Consider the following 18,750-nt stretch of genomic DNA (forward strand, 5'->3'; position numbering starts at 1 on the left):
GAGAGACTTGCAGTGCTCTAGAGAGGGATCTACCTATCTACATCTTGCCCTCTGAAGCTGATTGCAAGTACGTCTGCTTGCAGAGAAAGGCTTTGAGGGGTGTGAAGAAAGTTTAGGAAGACATTCTGAAAAAGATGTGGAAGAGATATCATGATTATTAAAATTAACCCTCAAAATGAATAAGAACATTCTGTTAGAAATAAAAAGAAATTTGTTTATGCTGCAGCCGCTGGAGGTGGTTTTACCCTGAAGAGATAAACAACTCACTTGGAACTTCTTTTGCCCTTTTTTGTTGTTGTTTTCATACTAGTATGTTCGCTTTAATTAAATCAGTTTTATTCTTGCAAGTAATCAAGGCGTATTCTAGGATGAAGCGTGTCACAGCATGCAAAACAGCTACCCTCATTTCTCCCTGTGGATTGAGTTAGCAGCCACTGAGGAGCCATCATCACCCTGCCTTTTCATATGATGCAACCATCCTTATGGAGGAGAATTACAGTAAGTCTGGCTTGGCAGTCTGCAGAGGTTATTAAGGATCCTTTGAAAGAAGCGAGGTTCCTGGCACTAAGGGGAGCAGGTCTGCTCTGTATAACGGAGCACTGTGGAAAAAAACTAACAAGAAAGGGCACAGTGTCCCCTTTGGAGACCAGATCATGTGGCCAAGCAAGATGCTCTCTGGGCTTGTCGACTCCAGAAGAAAAAAAAAAAAGATAGTCTTGGAACAATTTGGGCAGGAAGACAATAGAATTCTTTATTTCTTGGCACAGGAATGAATGAATCCTTATCCTAAATGCAAAGCAGGCATTAAATCCAAAGACAATAAAATGTGAGACCAGCGTTCCAGGAACAATCATGGGCTTTTTCTGTGTGCTCATAGTGAAAATAGCCCCACAAGGCTTCAAAGAGACATGTGGATTTCTTTTTCTCTTCTTAAGTAAACAAAATTAAGGGAGAACGAGCGCTTCTTATGGTTATGGATGCCCAGAATTTCTCCCTACACTATCCCAACCTTAAATCCAACCTAAGGACCCCTCATCTCTTCTGATTTAAGGCAAAGTAAAAACATTGCAGCCTTGAGGTTGAATTTGCAGCTATTTGGGTGCCCTCTGTGAGAGCAAAGTTGAAACATTCTCCAAAGCGTAATGAAATTTCCTAAACCCCTTCTTTGAAGATGAACATACATTTCTTTGGACAAACCTCAGTATTGATTATGCATGTTTACAAAATGAAATCAACTTGGGTAAGTGGAAAGGAGAAGGTTAGACAGTACACATTACAAAAATGAGCATTGTGATATTTTGAATTGCAAGCTCCTTAATGCACTTTTAAAATCAGTTTTAATTTATAAAAAAATTAATGAATGTGGTCTTCCCAGTACAAAGAGGCACACCAGTTTTCTTTAGTTCAGCCTTCAGCTCCAGAAGAAGAAGCTGCATGCTAAAAACTAGTGCGAAAAAAGCTGGTACTGGTCAGGATGGGATCTGGAATAAGTCTCCCCTTTGTTTTCCACTTCCTGATTAGGCTGGCAGAATGCCATCCATGTAAAAAGCCTTGTCTTTATAGGGCCGCCAAGGCTCTTTGTAGAGTCACCTCTTGCCACTTCCCAGAAATCACCCCTAAGTCAGGGAATTGCAAATAAAGTTTGTTCCACATCACATGATCACGTCCTCCCACAAGCATCCCTCCTTCAGTCCCATGGTTTACATATTCCCACAAGGTCTAGTCAAGGACACTTGGTCACATGCAGAGCTATGGAAACAACACATGTAGGGTCAGCCACGCAACAAGCACAGAGATTAAAAATTTCTCTAATTCCACATATGGTTTCACATGGGACTGCTTCACTTTAACAGAAAGTCGTCCTTCTCTCAGAGTAAAGCCAAAGCAAATCAGTTGTGGTGGGCAGATAACTCTGGTTCAATTCTATGAATATTTTTGCCCTGGACCTAACACTGTTAAACCCTATAGGTGTCACAAAAGAAATCGTAGACCAGGTGTGACCTCAGCAACATTGTAATCCAGACAAAAAACAGTAAACACACATGCCCATCAAATATTTATAACCAACAAATGTTCATAAAGCATCTACTTTCTGCTAAGTATTATATAAGACTCTGTACCCGAGAAATTAGGATTTAAGGAATGATTTTAAATATGAATCATTATATAGATACTCCTTTTTTCTTTCTGGTATACTGGAGTAGACAGAGGGAAATACCTGAAATCTATGAATTGCAATCAGCAGCCTTGATCTCTGATAATGGTTGTCTAGCCTTTATCTCGTGCCCTTGTGATTATAAAAACCTTATGCGTAAGCTTCACTTGTACCCATTTATTCAGTTTTCAATTTCAGAGCTTGTGATCACTAAAGATAGGCTCTAGTGTTTATTAATGAAAGGTCCTGGGTCAGAACTAATTCATCCCAAGTCCAAAGTTGGCTTGATAACCGAGACAGGATCTATTCAAAAAGGGCCCACCTAACATGCACAGTAGCTTAAATATTAAAAATCACACCCATCAACATATTAAGGCTGCCATTCTCTTACATACATTCTGTGACTGTCTGTGCATGCTCAATAATCAGATCACCTCTAATTACATCATTTGGGGTCACTGTGCTCATGATCCTAAAACCTGCCCATATTTTAATTCTAGAAAACTATCAGAATTACTGCAGTTTGGGGAGACAGATTTTAGGGCAATACACCATCTGATCTCCTACTAAGTGCCTAGTAATAAACTGTTTCTCTCTTTGGAGACCAAACGTTTCAGGAATTGGTCATTTGAGCACATCAGGCAAAAGAATCCCACCTTTGTACGGTAACAACACCATGCAAATAAGAAATTGATAAGTCTTGGTCTAGCTTGCCATGTTGTTGATAGAAACAGACACACTAATAAATACAAGATCTACTGGTGGGGAATGTGTGAGGGCCAGTAGTGGCAGGAAAATTGGTAGGAGTGGAAGTGACTTGTACACCAATAAATGCTGTAGGAATTCATGGCAGGAGAGAGAAGTGCAGGAGGAATCAGGGCAAATGACAAGAGCTAAGAATTCATTTGACCTTAAAGAATGGTTAGGTTTTTAGTAACAAGAGAGAAGGCGAGAGGATATTCCAACAAGAAAGAACCATCTGAATGATGTCACCGAAGAGACACTGAGCAGGGCAAATCCCAGAACCTGGAGGAGATAGTCACAGTGGAATGGGGTGAATTACTGTGCACATTTCTAGTTCTTTAAAATGCAGCAAAGTATTCTTCCTACGCTGTGGCATTTGGCCATAAGAAGGTGTATTAGATAGGGTTCTCTAGAGAAATAGTATCAACAGGAGATATTTTTAGATATAAATTTTATAAAAGTGGCTCATGTAACCGTGGGAATGTACAGTCTGAGGTCAGTAGAGCAGGCCACAAGCTGGTAACTCCAATGAAGGCCCTCAATGAACTGTCAGGAGAGACTGGCTGGACAACTGTGGGAATGGAAGAATCCAAAAATCCATAGGTCAGGCTGTGAAGCTGGCAACTCTGATGAAGGGTCTGGACAGACTCCACAGGAGAGGCTCACCGGCTGAAGCAAGAAGAATGACCGTCTCTTCTGAATCCACCTTAAAAGCCTTCTGGTGATTAGATTAAGTGTCACTCATTGTTGAAGACACTCCTCTTAGTTGATTGCAAATGCAATTAGCTGTGGATGCAGGTGACTTAATCATGATTTAAGTCCATGAAATCTCCTCATAGCAACAGATAGGCCAGCACTTGCCCAACTAGACGACTGGGCACCCCCACCTGGCCAAGTTGACACATGAACAGAAAATAATCAATAAATGACTATTAATATATATATTTTTTGAGGATGCACAGGTGGTTCACCCTTAAAAATTCTGGTGGTAGAATGCTTGTCTTCCATGAGGAAGACCTGGATTTGATTCCCCCTCACCAAAAAAAACTTTAAAATATATAATGCAAGCATATGTATCTGTTTTAGCTCTGTCATTTATTAGCTATATCTCCTTGAGTCAATTATTTAACCTCTGTGAACCTTAGTCTTCATTTGTCCTCATTTGTAATGATAGTACCCAATAGGTAAGACTGTCAAGAGGACAAAATAAATAATACATGAAATATATTTAGAATAGTGCCTGACACATATAATAGAAATGCATCAATAAATAGATCAATAAATACAAGCTGTTATTAAATGAAGAAAAAATACTGGGGAATATGATAATAATGGCTAGCACTTATTGGGGACTTACTATATGCAGGAAATGTACCAACTGCTTTGCAAGTATTAGATAATTTCATGTATGCCAAAATATTAACAGAAGTATCTTTAGTCAGTAGAGGCACCAAGAGATGGTTTGGAAAGATTTCTTCTCCATCCCACCTCCATTAGTGCCTATTCTAGTTCACATATTTAAATGCAGAGCCTGAGAGAGAAGTGATTCAGGCACATGTGACTTATTGAGAGAGTTCTTTGGGTAAACAGGCAGGGAATGAGCTAGACAAGCATGGAGATTCTCACCAGCTTCAGCCTAACTGAAAGAGGAACTCGAGAGTATGAATTGTACTATAGAGTTGGTTTTGCCTTGAGGCAGAGGATTGCCTTTTGAATCCTGCAGTCATTGGCTGCAGACTGCCCTGAGGTAGAGGTGGGGAGCACAAACTAAGGCAACTCTCTGGAGAAGGTTGCAGCAGTAAGCTGTTAGCCACCTGCTTTCCAATCACAAGGGGGATAAATATACCTGCTCCAAAAATGGATCTTGGTACTCCATAACAAACCATGCCAAACTTAGTGGCTTACCAAACTACAAGTGAGCAAGGCTTGGTTGGGTCAGTTTGTCGCTGCATCGCATGGCATCATCCGGGCATAACTTAAAAATTTAACCACTGAGCACTGAAATCACCCAAAGGCTCTCTCTCTTTCACAACTGGCAGGCAAGGCTGGCTGTCGACTACACAAGGGTTCTCCATGGGGCCGCTTGTCTTCCTCATGGTTCTGGATTCCAAGAGCAAACATACCAAGAGGACAAGGAGAAAGTACTTAGTATTTTTATGACATAGCTAGGAGATCACCTAGTGTCATTTTCATCTATTGGTCCAGGCACTCCTAAAGGTCCACCAGATTCAAAAGAAGGGGAATAAACTCCATCACTCCATGTGAGGTGTCACAACATCACTTAGAAGAAGAGCATGTGGGGTGGGATGGCAGCCATCTTTGGAAAACACAATCTGCCACAGGTACCAACATCAACTCAAGTGCCCTTCCCGTTGATGTCTAAGAACAAATCTTAAGTTAAATGAAAAGTTATGGAAATAAAACTTCAACACTTCTTCTAACTAATTTATTGTCCTTAAGCTCTTACACAGAAAATTTGAAGCCACCACTCTGGCTGATGGAGCCATGAATGCTCCATTATTTTTAATAAGAATAAATTATTCTTATTTCTCATGTATGCCAGAATATTAACAGAAGTATCTTTTAAACCTGTATCTAATAGATAGGCTATAGTTTATATAAGTACAGATTAAAAATAGTAATAATAATAATGCAGGTTAATGGAATGTGGTGAAGTACTTCTAAAACTCCCGACTAGAATATGAAGTGTAGCAAATTAAAAAGAGATTATTCTAACCATTATGTTTTAGGAATAAAGTTTCCTATTTGGGGAGCTGGTTAATTATTGTTTGTTTGATTAGAAAGTAATATGTGTTATAGCAGTCATTGTGGATGGCCTATGCAGCATTCCTCCTATTTTTTCAACATATTTTTTTCTTTCTTCTTACAAATATATTGGGTGACCTACCCAATTGTGAGTGGTAGCCTTTGATTGAATGGTTTCCATGGAGATGTGCCTCCACCCATTCAAGGTGGGGTTTCTTACTGGAACCTCTTGAGAGGGAACCATTTTAGAAAGGGCTTTAGAGTCACCAGAACTGACAGAGTCAGAGGAAGAGACAGAGCCCCAGGAAAACCATTGAAGAAGCCTGGAGAGAAGGCTGGCAAACATTGTTGTGTGCCTTCCCAGCTGAAAGAGAAACCCCAAGTGTCATTAGCGTTCTTGAATCAAGGTATCTTTCCCTGGATGCCTTAGATTGGACATCTTTATAGCCTTGCCTAGATTTGAACATTTTCACAGCCTTGGAGTTGTGGACTTGCAACATATATGTAATATGTTCAGAAAATTTTAAACTCACAAAGTATAAAATATGTACAGTGAAAAGTCTGCTTTCTACTTCTGTCATCTGCCCAGTTCCTACTTAAAAAAAAGCATGTCTTTCCAGAATTTTGTTTTCATTATCAAGCAAATGGGTTTTCCTTTTTGTCTCCCTTTTACACAAAAGGTAGCTTATTTTACACACTCTTTTATACACCTTGCCTTTATTACTCTACTTCGTATCCTAGAGCTCTCTGCATATCAGTTTGCAGACATGGAAATATCTGTGATAAATGAGGACATATTATATTGTTCTCCATCAAAACTTGACAACAGAATGTGTTGCTGTATTTTTGCTAATCTGGTTGATGAAAAAAATTGGGATGTGATTTGAATTTATATTTATCTCACTCAGAGGTTTGGTGAATGTGCTGGTTTGAAAACATGACATACCCCAGAAAAGCCATGCTTTAATCCTGATCCAATCTTGTTGGGCAGCCATTTCTTTAAATCCTGATTCAATACTGTGGGGTGGACACTTTTGTCTCCATTTATATCCATGGAGATGTGGCATGGTCAATTGTGGTCTTGTCTTTGATTTAGATGAAAATGTGACTCCACTCATTCAAGGTGGGTCTTGATTAGTTTACTAGAGTCCTTTAAAAAAGGGAAACCATTTGGAGAGAGTTCAGGGCTGATGCAGACACTTGGGGAACAATTGCTTCAGAGCTGAGTGAGACACAAATATTTGGAGATGCTTGGAGTGCTGACAGAGCAGATGTGTAGACATGGGCAGAACCCAGCAGACGTTGCCATGTGCCTTCCCATGAGATGCTAAGCGAGCCAGAACCCAGAGTTCTGCCCTAGAGGAGGTAAATGAAGCCTTGCAGACACTGAGAGAGGAAACCACAGGAAACTGAGGTTGAAAGCAACGGAGCCCAGGAGTAAGGGACCAGCAGAAGCCAGCCACATGCCTTCCCAGCTGTTCTAGTTTGCTAGCTGTTCCCAGCTGTTGGAATGTAATACATCAGAAATGAAATGGCTTTTTAAAAAGGGGAATTTAATAAGTTACAAGTTTACAGTTCTAAGGTCATGAAAATGTCCTAATTAAAACAAGAAAAAAATGTCCAATCTAAGGCATCCAGGGAAAGATACCTTGATTCAAGAAGTTTGTATCTCAAGGGAAAGGCATATGACGAACATGGTCAGGATTTCTCTCTCATCGGGAAAGCTGCATGACAAACACAGTATCATCTGCTAGCTTCCTCTCCAGGCCTTTTGTTTCATGAAGCTTCCCCACGGGCATCTTCCTTCATCACCAAAGATCACTGGCTGGCAGACTCTGCTTCACGGCTCTCGCCATTCTGTCATCCTTTTCTGCTCTCTCAGAATCTCCAAATGTCATTGGCTGTTGGACTCTGTGGTTCTCTCAGTCTCATGGGTTCTGCTCGGCTCTGCTGTAGCTCTCTTGTCTTTCTCAAAAGGCATTTTCTCCAAAATGCCTCCTCTTTTATAGGATCCCAGTAAATTAATCAAGACCCACATAGACACATCTCCATCCAGTCACGTTTAATACCCACACTTGATTGAGTTACATCCTGTGGAGATGACCTAATCAAATTTCCAACCTATAATGCAAATAGGGATTAGAAGAAACCGTTGCTCCCACAAGATTGATTAGGATTAAAACATTGATTTTTTAGGGTACATAAATACTTTCAAACCAGCACATCAGCTGACAAAAGTGTTCCAGAAGGCATCAGCCTTCCTTGAGTGAAAGGCTCCTGTTGGTGCCTTAATCTGGACATTTTCCAGGACTTAGAACTATACACTTAAATTTCCTTTTTGAAATCCATTCCTTTTCTGGTTTCTAGCAGTTCAGCAAAATAATACAATGAGCAATATTTTATGTTTAAGGGCCAGTTGGATAGTCTATTTTGTGAGCTATTACTATCCTTCATTTATTTTCCTATTGGATTGTTTATTTTTTTATTAATTTCTAGGAGTGCTTTTATATGTCATGGTAATTAGCCTTTTGTTGGGGAAACAAGTCCCATTCTGCTTCTGAAACCTGAATTTTGTTCTGATTTTAAGCTACTTAAAGCATCCTGATACATGTATACTGTAGAAAATTTAGGAAACAGAAAAAGAAGTAATCAGCAAAAATCCCAGGCAACAAATCTGTTAAGTGGAAAACTTTTTTTTTTAAGTAGAAAACTTTTCTTGACTTTTTTTCATTGAGGGGATTAAAGTTGCAAGAAAAAGAGAGGTAGGGACATGTATTGAGCACCTACTGTAGACATTTTATTCACATACCCTCATTTATAACCCCCACAACAGTTCTAGCAGTACTTTAGTTCTATTTTAATAGCTGAGAAACGTGAAGCTCAGCAAGACTAAAACTTGACCAAGATCACACAGCTAAGGAGAGATGGAACGTGGGTTCCGATCTGGACTTCTCATACCCTACACTTTGTTACCTTTCTATAGTTCAGACATGGTCTCCCTACCACCTGGGTTTTAAGAGTGGGCTGAGCCACCCTTGGAGATTCATAACCATTGAATAACAGTCACTATAATGAGGATGATAAAAATCCCAATAAAGAGGATGACCTTATTGTTACTTTGAACACCATGAAGATTCATTCTCTCTAAGTCCTGGAGCACTCACAGGTTTGGAACTGTCACATTCATCAGGAAGTAAGGCCCAGCTAGCTGGCTGCTGCTGGCTCCTGGCCATGCTGAGACAACCCCTGGTCATTTGTCAGTGTTCCCCAGGGATGCCTGCTTCATGTTAAAATCCTGGCAGGGGCCTCACTCCACTGCAAAACTGCACTGGCTATAGCAAGGCTGACTAAATCCTCTTGTTGTTTCTGCTGATTCCATGGGCCCTGCAAGCTGGAAGGACCCAAAACAGAATACGGTACACCCAAAAGTCCAACCCAAAGACTGGAGGCTCCTCGGGTCTTTTGAAATGGATAAACATTTTATTGTCAACACACAACACAGCCAGGGCCTTCTTTGGGGCTTGAATAGAATGCTAGAACTGGAATGGGCATCCATAATTCCCTAAAGTGTTTTCAAACTGTCTTCGGAGCACCCCTGAGGTCACAGGAGGGAGTGGTATTAAAGGGACCCCTGTGTGGGGTCGTGAAAGGCTGAATAGGTGGGGAGATTTGCTCTACACCCCAACTTCCACCAGATCAGCTCACTTCTCTGTGTGGCTTCCACATAAGATTTCTTTGGAGAAAGTGTTCCCGGCTGAAATAAAACAAAGGCTGAGAACCACTTCATTTTATAGTGTAGAAACTGAGGCCCAGAAAGGGTGTGATATGGCCAGGATCCCATAGGAATTTAGAGGCAGGCCTGGACTGAGTAGATGACTCCTGGTTTCTTTACTCTTGGCCCCCATCCTTATGAATCTGCAGTCAGCTATTCTCCAAGACCGAGGCTGTTGATCAATTCCTCCTGAGTTCTCAAAAGCCTCTCTGTAAAACCAAGCTTTCAGTAAAGTGTTCTTGGCTTTTTCCAGCTTTGCCCTACTCAACGGCATATCGCACTCAGGCCGCTGGCAAATCTGAGGCAAAAGGAAAAATATGTACCCCATATACACTTGCCAAAATATGCTCCCATATTTTGGACCAAGTGGAAATGTTAATGAAACGCTGTAATTTTTTAAAAAGGGCTCCATTTACAGCCCCATATTTCCCAACTTGTTTGTTTACCGTTATCAACCTTTGCACATCTGCCAGGGAGAACGCAGCTGCAGCACAGGCCCAGAAACCAAGGGCTGATTGGAAACAACTGTTCCTGTTGCACAGTAATGCAGTCATAAAAGAAAAAGAAAGCAAATAGCAACAGCCTGTCTTTATTTCAAATTTTTATATTTTCTTCCACACAGATATTTTGCATAAATTTCTATTTTAATAAATATTGCATGAAAATATTTATCTTAATTACTGAGATTTGGGGTGCTCCCTTCAATGTTGTGCCTTGCTTGCCATACTCTCATCTCAGCCCTGCTCTCGCTTGCCCAGTCTGACAGCACTGCCCCACCATAGAGATAACTAGACCCCTGCCTAGTAATTTATTGAACCCAAAAGCCCAATAACTCATAAAGTCAGCCAAGATTTTGTCCCTAATGTCCCCTAAAAGCCCTGAAAGTCATATGATTTCACTGCTTTGAAGTAATTATGATCAGCAAATTCATAGAGTCAGCATCTAAAATATAGGTTATCAGGAGTTGGGGCAGGGGTAGGGAATGGAAAGTTAATGCTTATACTGTATAGAGTTTCTATTTGGGTGATGGAAAGTTTTGGTAATGGATGGTGGTAAGGGTGGCATGACGTTAGGAGTGCAATTAACAGCACTAAATTATATATTTGAATGTGGCTAAAATTTTAAGTGGTATATATGTTACTAGAATAAATTTCTTAAAAAACCATAAGATTGACCTTAATGTAAGCCATGGATTCCAGTTAATAGTGCAGTTATAATATTCTTCCATCAATTGTAACAAATGTACCACACTAAAGCAAGGTGTTGTTAAAATGGGGGGTGGGGTGGACAGTGTTATATGGAAACTCCATTTTCTGCATGATTTTTCTGTAAACCTACAACTTCTCTAATACTAAAATCCTTAAGGACCACATTACTTTACTATTTACCTCAGCTTTCTCTTGCATCCCTCAACCCCAGGTCAAAATAGGGAGTCCTCTCTCAAATCATAACCCACTTTTGCAAGGAATAAATTCTTACTACTTCCAATCATTCTCTCTCTGCACATCCTAGATCAGAACCAGGGGAAGACTCGGTTAACTTTAGGACTGAGTCATACATGTAGAGTCCAAGAAACCACATAAAGTAGTTTCTAATATGCTCATATATAACTTGGAGCTCCCACCTTAATTAGTATCCCTAAAACTTCCTCAGTCTTAATGTTAGCCAAAAATAATGTGGGATTTGAGGCTGACTTGGTATGTAGTTCTCAGGTATCTTCCCTCCCCTATAGCTATTGATTTTGAAATAGCCAAAATGGACTTGGAAATTGTTTCCCAAAGGGTATGTGAATAAACTGCGAGACTGATGGTTACTAAGTTATGCAATCTCCCCCACCTTGTGGCACACCACATAGGTGCAAAGACAGCAGTTTGAAAGAGGGACAACGACAAGGTTGTCTTGCTCTTTTCTTTCATTCTGCAATATCTTGGAAGTGCAGTTAGCAACTTGCTTACATACTTGTTTACCCAAATTAGTCCAAAGTGGTGGAGTGGTTGGCTGCAGCTAGCATTTACCTCTGTCATCCTTAGAGGGCTTCTCTTACTCCTGGAGAAACCAGCTGCAAAGAAGCAGGCTTAAAACACTAGCGCCCTGAGTTTCTCACGTATTTCCAATCCTTCCCCTGCAGTTGCTTCATCCTTCTTTCTTTACGTGCCCCTAGTCTTTCTCATGTCCCTAAATCTTTTCTGCCCCTCCTGAATCCTATTTCTCTCTTTGTTCTCATTAAGGCTGAAAGGGCTCACATCACTGGGGACCCCTTTTGGATGTTCACATCTGGATTTTGCTATCCTTTTGTTCCGTGGTTATAATCTGAAAGAACTGTTTGTTGGGCCTCAAAATCTGCAAAGGGAAGCTTATCTGAGATGCTCTAATGGAATGAAGTTAGTTTGGGATTTCCTATTTTGATTTATTTATTGACTTTTTAGCCATGTCTTTTTGCATTATATTTTTAGTGCTTGCTCTAGGGATTACAATACACATTCTCTATTTTCACAGCCTACTGTGTATAGTGTACTATATTTCACTACTTCATGTAAAATATAGGAATCCCCATCCTTTGTGCTATAGTTCTAATATTACATCTACATACATTATAAACAATGTATATACAATGTTATAATGTTTGCCTTTCCTTCAATATGGGTTATATTTTCATGTTTCCTCATATGTCAATTAATTTTGGATTGTACCTCAAACACTATTAGAAATAGTGTTTATTTCTATAATATAATAGAATTATATTACTTTTTTTTTTATTTTTTAAAGATAGTTCCCTGCACATACTTGATTCAGAGAACAGCCAAAGATTTGAACAGAATTTATAAACATCATTTGGGACTTTTCCTCTCTGGCTCTCTTCTTCAACATTTTCTCCTTTCTTTTCAGCAGCTTTAATAACCCTGAATTCTGTCCTCTGGTTTGGTTGATCAAGCCAATAAAACTTCAGGTTTCCACTCAAGGTTTGTTCATCCCACAGTACACAGATAAGGGTTTGCCTACAGGCTGAAAGGTATAAAACAAAATATGGGAAATTTACCTTGTGACCTTCTCTTTGTCCAAGAATCAACTCCCCTCCTGCTTTTGTCTACATTCTAGTGTCTTCAGATTCTAAAATTTATTTAGTGGTTTTAAAAATATATATATTTTGTCCAGAGTTTATAGCTGTTTCCTTTATGAGGTGTGCTGGTTTGAAATGGTGTATGGACCCTAGAAAAAACATGTTTTAATTCTAATCCCATTTTGTAAAGGCAGCCACTTCTTCTAATCCCTATTCAGCATTGTATGTTTGAAACTGTGATTAGATCATCTCCCTGGAGATGTGATTTGATCAAGAGTGGTTGTTAAGCTGGATTAGCTGAAGGCATGTCTTCACCCATTTGGGTGGGTCTTGATTAGTTTCTGGAATCCTATAAAAGAGGAAACATTTTGGAGAATGGGAGAGATTCAGAGAGAACAGAGCAGAACGACATAGCCATGAGAAGCAGAGTCCATCAGCCAGCGACCTTTGGAGATGAAGAAGGAAAATGCCTCCCAGAGAACTTCATGAAACAGGAAGCCAGGAGAAGAAGCTAGCAAACGATACCATGTTCGCCATGTGCCGTTCCAGATGAGAGAGGAACCCTGACTGTGTTCACCATGTACCTTTCCAGATGAGAAAGAAACCGTGAACTTCATCGGCCTTCTTGAACCAAGGTATCTTTCCCTGGATGCCTTTGAACATTTCTATAGACTTGTTTTAACGGGGACATTTTCTTATCCTTAGAACTGTGAACTAGCAACTTATTAAATTCTCTTTTCTAAAAGCCATTCTGTTTCTGATATGTTGCATTCTGGCAGTTAGCAAACTGAGGGTTGGTTCAGTAGGAGCTACTTGACCAGACCAGAGTCAGAACTCTCAAATGATGCTAATTTGATATTTTCTCGAATGTGAAAATGGGATGGAGTAGTGTATTTGAGTTCTTCAGAGAAACAGAATCAACAGAAGAGCTGTATATCCTACATACAAATATATCCTATACATGTATATGTAAATATGAGATTTATTATAGGAATTGGTTCATGCAATTGTGGGGACTGACAAGCCTGAATTCTGCAGAGGAGGTCACAGGTTGGGAACTTGATGGTGACGTTGAATTCCCCAGGTGAAGCCATGGCTTGGGAACTCTGATGAAGGTGATGATGAATTCCCTAAGAGAAGCTAGTTGGCTGAAGTACAGATAGAAATTCTTCTTTATAACTGCTGAAGTCCTCATTTCTCTCTTTAAGGACTCCAACAGACTAATCAAATAATGAGATTCCTCTCATTGTTTAAGGCAATCTCCTTTATTGGTTGTAGATAGAATCAGCTATAGATGCAATTAATTAACTAATGATTTAAATTCATGAAATGTCCTCATATTAACAATCAGGCCAGTCCTTGCTTGATCAAACAAGTAGACACTATAACCTAACAAAACTAACATATGCAATTAACCATCACAATTAGGTAGAGGGAACAATAAGAAGTTTTACTAACAACTTGGTTGTGTTTTCAGTTTAATAAATTTTTTGGGGAATGCCTTCTAAGATCTAGGCACTGTGACAGCTACTGAGAATGCAAAGATAAATAAAACCCATCATCTCTACCTTGAAGCAGGTTACACTTTCCTTTGAGTCAAAAGTGCAATAAGAGGGGGTGCAAGGGTAGTTCAGTTGTAGAATTCTCACCTGACATGAGGAGACCTGGCTTCGATTCCCAGCCCATGCACTTTCCCTCCCCCCAGACAAAAGAGTAATAAAACCCTCTTCCTACAGGCCTGCCGAATAGGATAACTCTGTTGGTTTCACCTGGGAAAAGAAGGACTTTTAAACTAGCACAACTAGCAGAGAAAGTTAAAAAGAAACACAATTCTGCACCATGTATATTCTTGCCTGTGCTACTTCACTTTGTTCCCCCACCAACTCCAATGATATCATTCCTATTTTGTTGTTTTTACCTCTCTGTTATTTCTCTACAGATGAGGAAAAGGAGCCTCAAAGGATTCAGTGTGACTTGTCTGAAGTCACTTCACTAGTAAAGTGAGGAAATGAATTTCAACCTTGTTTGTCTGGCTCTATACTCTATTTTCCTTCCACTTCCATTACCTAAACTTGGAAGTATCTGGTCTCTACCTCACCATTCCTGTCTGACTCTGAGTACATCAATGGACTTCAAATCCTAGTAAAACTAACATGTGATCTTGGTGTCCAGCCCTGCCCTTCTAAGATAGACCAGATGACTCTAGGATCTTGCACTTCTGTTGAATCATAGGGTCTCTACTTTGAATACTGTGAGGATGAATCATCTCCAAGGTCCTTTGTTTAATCTAGGAATTTCTGAGTCTCAGGCAACCTATAAACATTATGCTTGAAGTCCTCTTCCCTGAATTTCCACGGCTTTTTTTGTTCTACCCTTTACACAACACTTTCTATATGCTATGTTCTCGCATGTCATCTTTCAGCCCTCTTCCAAGGATTGCAGTAGCTTAAATGCAACGGTGCTGTCTTATAATAATAAGAACAACAGTGCTATCCACAATGCCTTATATCTAACACATACCTTTTATTTTCTAAGGTCCTTTTATATTCATTATTTCATTTGACCTTTCATAAATCTCGGTTCTAACTCTGTTTTCCTTTCTCCTTTTCCAAATGAAACACTAATTAAAAATTTAAATCTCTCTCTTTCTCTTTTTTAACCTGGAATATTAGTTCTATTTTAGGGAGGCAGTTTTGATATGGAACAGAGCACTAGATCTCTAATAGATTCTTAGTCCCTCACATCATGATTGTTTCCTCATTTCTTTTGTATCCCAGTCATCTAGTCCTGTATTTATAATATATTTGGTACTGGACAAAGATAATAACAAAGCAAACATTTAAGTTTTAGTAAAATATCTCATTTGATAAATGGTGAAAGAACAAATGTCAGAAAATCCAGGCTCAAATTCGAGCCCTTCCATTCATTAGTGTCAAATTTTGGCCAAATCACTTAACCTCTCTGGGGCTCAGCTTCCTTATTTAAAATCTGAGCAACAATCCAGGGTTATGAGATGTGAGGTTATATTTGAAGGAAGACCACAATGGTGTTTGGATATACCATCCTCTTCAAAATAAAAACTCATTGGCCTTCAAGTGAGAATAATGGCATTTTCCCCCATTTTTTAAGATGCAAATATTAAGGCCAGACAGGTTTTGTTGATTTGTCTGAGGTCACAAAGGACAGCAGTGGTGAAGATTTCCTCTTACTTCCTGTCCATTGCCTTTCAATTAGACTGTGGGCGCCCCAACCCTGACCCAGCAGAAGACACTTAACAAATGGTATTAATAGTAATGATGTTCACTCTCATACATGAAAGCCTAGTGCCTGCTGGACACCGTGTCAGTTGTTTACTCACTGTATTCAAATTTAACAACAACCTTTCAAGATAGATGTTATCGTACTTGGTATACAGGGGATTTTTGAAAATTTAACTATCTGGAGGCTTCATAGTCAACAAATGGCAAATCTGGGATTTGAACCCACTCTCTGAGGCCCAAGCTCTTTCCACTAATTCTTTTTTCCATGACAATTATCGGGAGAATTCACACCATGCAGTCACTTGATCCAAGTTATCCAGGGAGTACAAAAAAAGAAAAAGAACCCTCATTTATTCTCTGCTTAATTCTCAAGTAGTTGATCAAGCAATGTTGCTTTTGTCTGCCTCTAGGTATGAGGCAGGGGAATGATTTGGGAACGCAGTTCACACACCCAGTGAGGGGAAGAGGATTCTAGTGTAGTAAATCTTCCAAATGAGCGCCAAAGGCCCATGGATGCCACACTGTTTTAGAAAGGAACCCACTGAACTGAGTCACTTTGATGTGAACATGTGTTTCTTCTCAATAGAACCAGGCTTCTCTAGCAAGTTGTTTCAGGGACATAAGCTGGACTAATCTGCTAACTTGTGAGGGTCAATTCTGGCTGATTATTTTGGTTGTTCTTGGTTCTATGAGCAAATAACCATAAGGAAGTAATAGTTTTAGCACGCCCGACTTGACGACCAAAGCTCTTGAGTGTTGACTGGGCATGCTCAGTCTTGACAGCTACTTTCAGCTCTCAGGAGAGACACAGGCAAGAGAGGCACAGAAGAAAACCAGGTGATGGGGGTTCAGCATTACTGAAGCAAAGCCAAAGTTGGATAAAGAATTGTCATATGTCCCTGAAAAAACATAAATGAAATAAACGAGATTTATTTTGAACTCTTAGGTAGCTTCATGGAATTCATACCCCTGTGTTGATTTGGATGTTTTGCTAAAAACTTAAGTTGCAAGTTCTTCCCATGCAGGAATCTAGAGATATTCATCTGAATAGTCATGTATAGCTGCTAATAAGCTATTTCTTTACAGGGCATGCTGATACTAGAGAAGGAATGGGCATAGGGGCAAAGCAAGTTATACAGAAATATACACTCATGAAGTAAAGGACCAATTGGTTACAGTGGAGAAAACAAGAAGTTATGGGTGAAAAAGCAATTTCTAACCTCAGTGTTAACTTTATATACTGGTGAAAGATCCTTTGCTTGTCCATGAGAACAGAAACAAGGCTAACTAGTTATCTGAAGATCTGGGTTCTAGTCTAAGCTCTTCCAGTATCCAGCTTTGCATCTTTGTAGCCTCAGGTTACAAAACTTGGGACTTTTGGCCTTTGATATATGCAACAGAAAGGCAGCACAGTATGATAAATGCTTCAAGCTTGGACTCGAAGCCCTGGGGGATCTGGGAATATGGCAAAGAACAAAACAGACAAAGTCCTACTTCTGGTGGAGCTTACCTTTTAGAGGGTCAAGTAGACAATAAGAACATAAACAACTAGGTAGACATGGGATATCATCTCAGATAGTAATAAGTTCTAGAAAAAATAAAATGGGATAAGGAAAGAGGGAGGATTTGAGTTAGAGTGTGCAAAGGCCAGTATCAACCTCAGAGAGTTAGTGTGAGAAAATTTAAAAAGCGTGTATTTTAACACATTACATCATGAATCAAATGCTTGTTGGTCTGTTTGATAGCAGCGTAGTTTTCAGTCTATGAGCATGACAGATAAAATAAGTCTCAGACTTGTTGGCATTTCATTTCTTCTAGTTTCTTTCAATGCTGCCACCTCAATTTTGTTCATATCTGCAGAGGAAGCTTGGTAGCAGAAGCTGAAAAGAAGGTAAACACTTCTTATGAGCCTCTGATAAGGAGCACATGATTTGTGTCTGTTGCCCAGTGTTTGGGTCTCAGCACGGGACTCAAGTCTTGGAGGTGTGAGGAAAAGCCTGTTTATTTTGGAGAGATTCTCTACCAGGTGGTAGAACTTCCCTGTTCAGGAAAATGGCCCTGAAGCAATCGGGTCAGTTGGATCCCTCTCCTAAAACACGACAAAGGGCTCCACTTTCCAACCTGGCCCAGAAAATGCCTACAGGTGGCAGTACCCAGACCATGCCCTGGCCTGACTCTTGGACTTTAGAGTGAAGCCAGCCATCCAAGAGCTGACTCGCCTTCATCAGAAGCAAAACTCTCTGTGTTTTGCTCATGTGCAACTTAATGTAGACATTTCTAAGGAAGTTCTGGCCCAACCACAGGGCAAAGCTTTACTGTCAGTTGTAAAATGGTTGGCAAAAGTGCATAAATAGCATATCGGGAGGGTGCAGAATTAGGAAATTATTTTCAATGTTTCTGGTGGTCCACTATAATTTGAATCTGTTGTTGCTCCACATGTTTCTGACCTAAAACCTTATACAGAATGAACTTATTTCTAGAAACTTGTGGTTACTCACCACCACGATGACCCCTAATGAACCTCACCTCCTGGTAGTTGTGCCCTCTTATGAAGAGCTCCCTCCCATACTGAATCAAGACTGACATGTGTGACCAACAGAAAATAGCAGAACTGAGTGTGTGCAATTTCTGAGGCCAGGTCAGAAAAGACATTGCAGCTTCCACCTTGGCCTCTTGGATTGTTCACTTTGGAGGATGTGAGCCACCATGCCATCAGGACACTCAAGCGTAACTGCAGAGAGGCTCAAAAGGACAGGAACTGAGGCATTCCACCTACCGCCAACACCAACTCGCAAGGCAGGTAAGGAAGCAACCTTGGGAGTGGATTCTCCAACTTCAATTGAGCCTTCAGGTGGCTGCAGTCTTAGCCAACATCTGACTACAACCTCAATGGAGACCCTGAGTGACCCCAGAGAAGCTACTCCTGAATTCCTGACCCACAGAAACTGGGAAAAATAATAAAATGATTATTATTTCAAGGTGCTTAGTTTGGTGT

Source organism: Tamandua tetradactyla, chromosome 5 (genome assembly GCF_023851605.1).
Source record: "Tamandua tetradactyla isolate mTamTet1 chromosome 5, mTamTet1.pri, whole genome shotgun sequence".
NCBI lineage: Eukaryota > Metazoa > Chordata > Mammalia > Pilosa > Myrmecophagidae > Tamandua > Tamandua tetradactyla.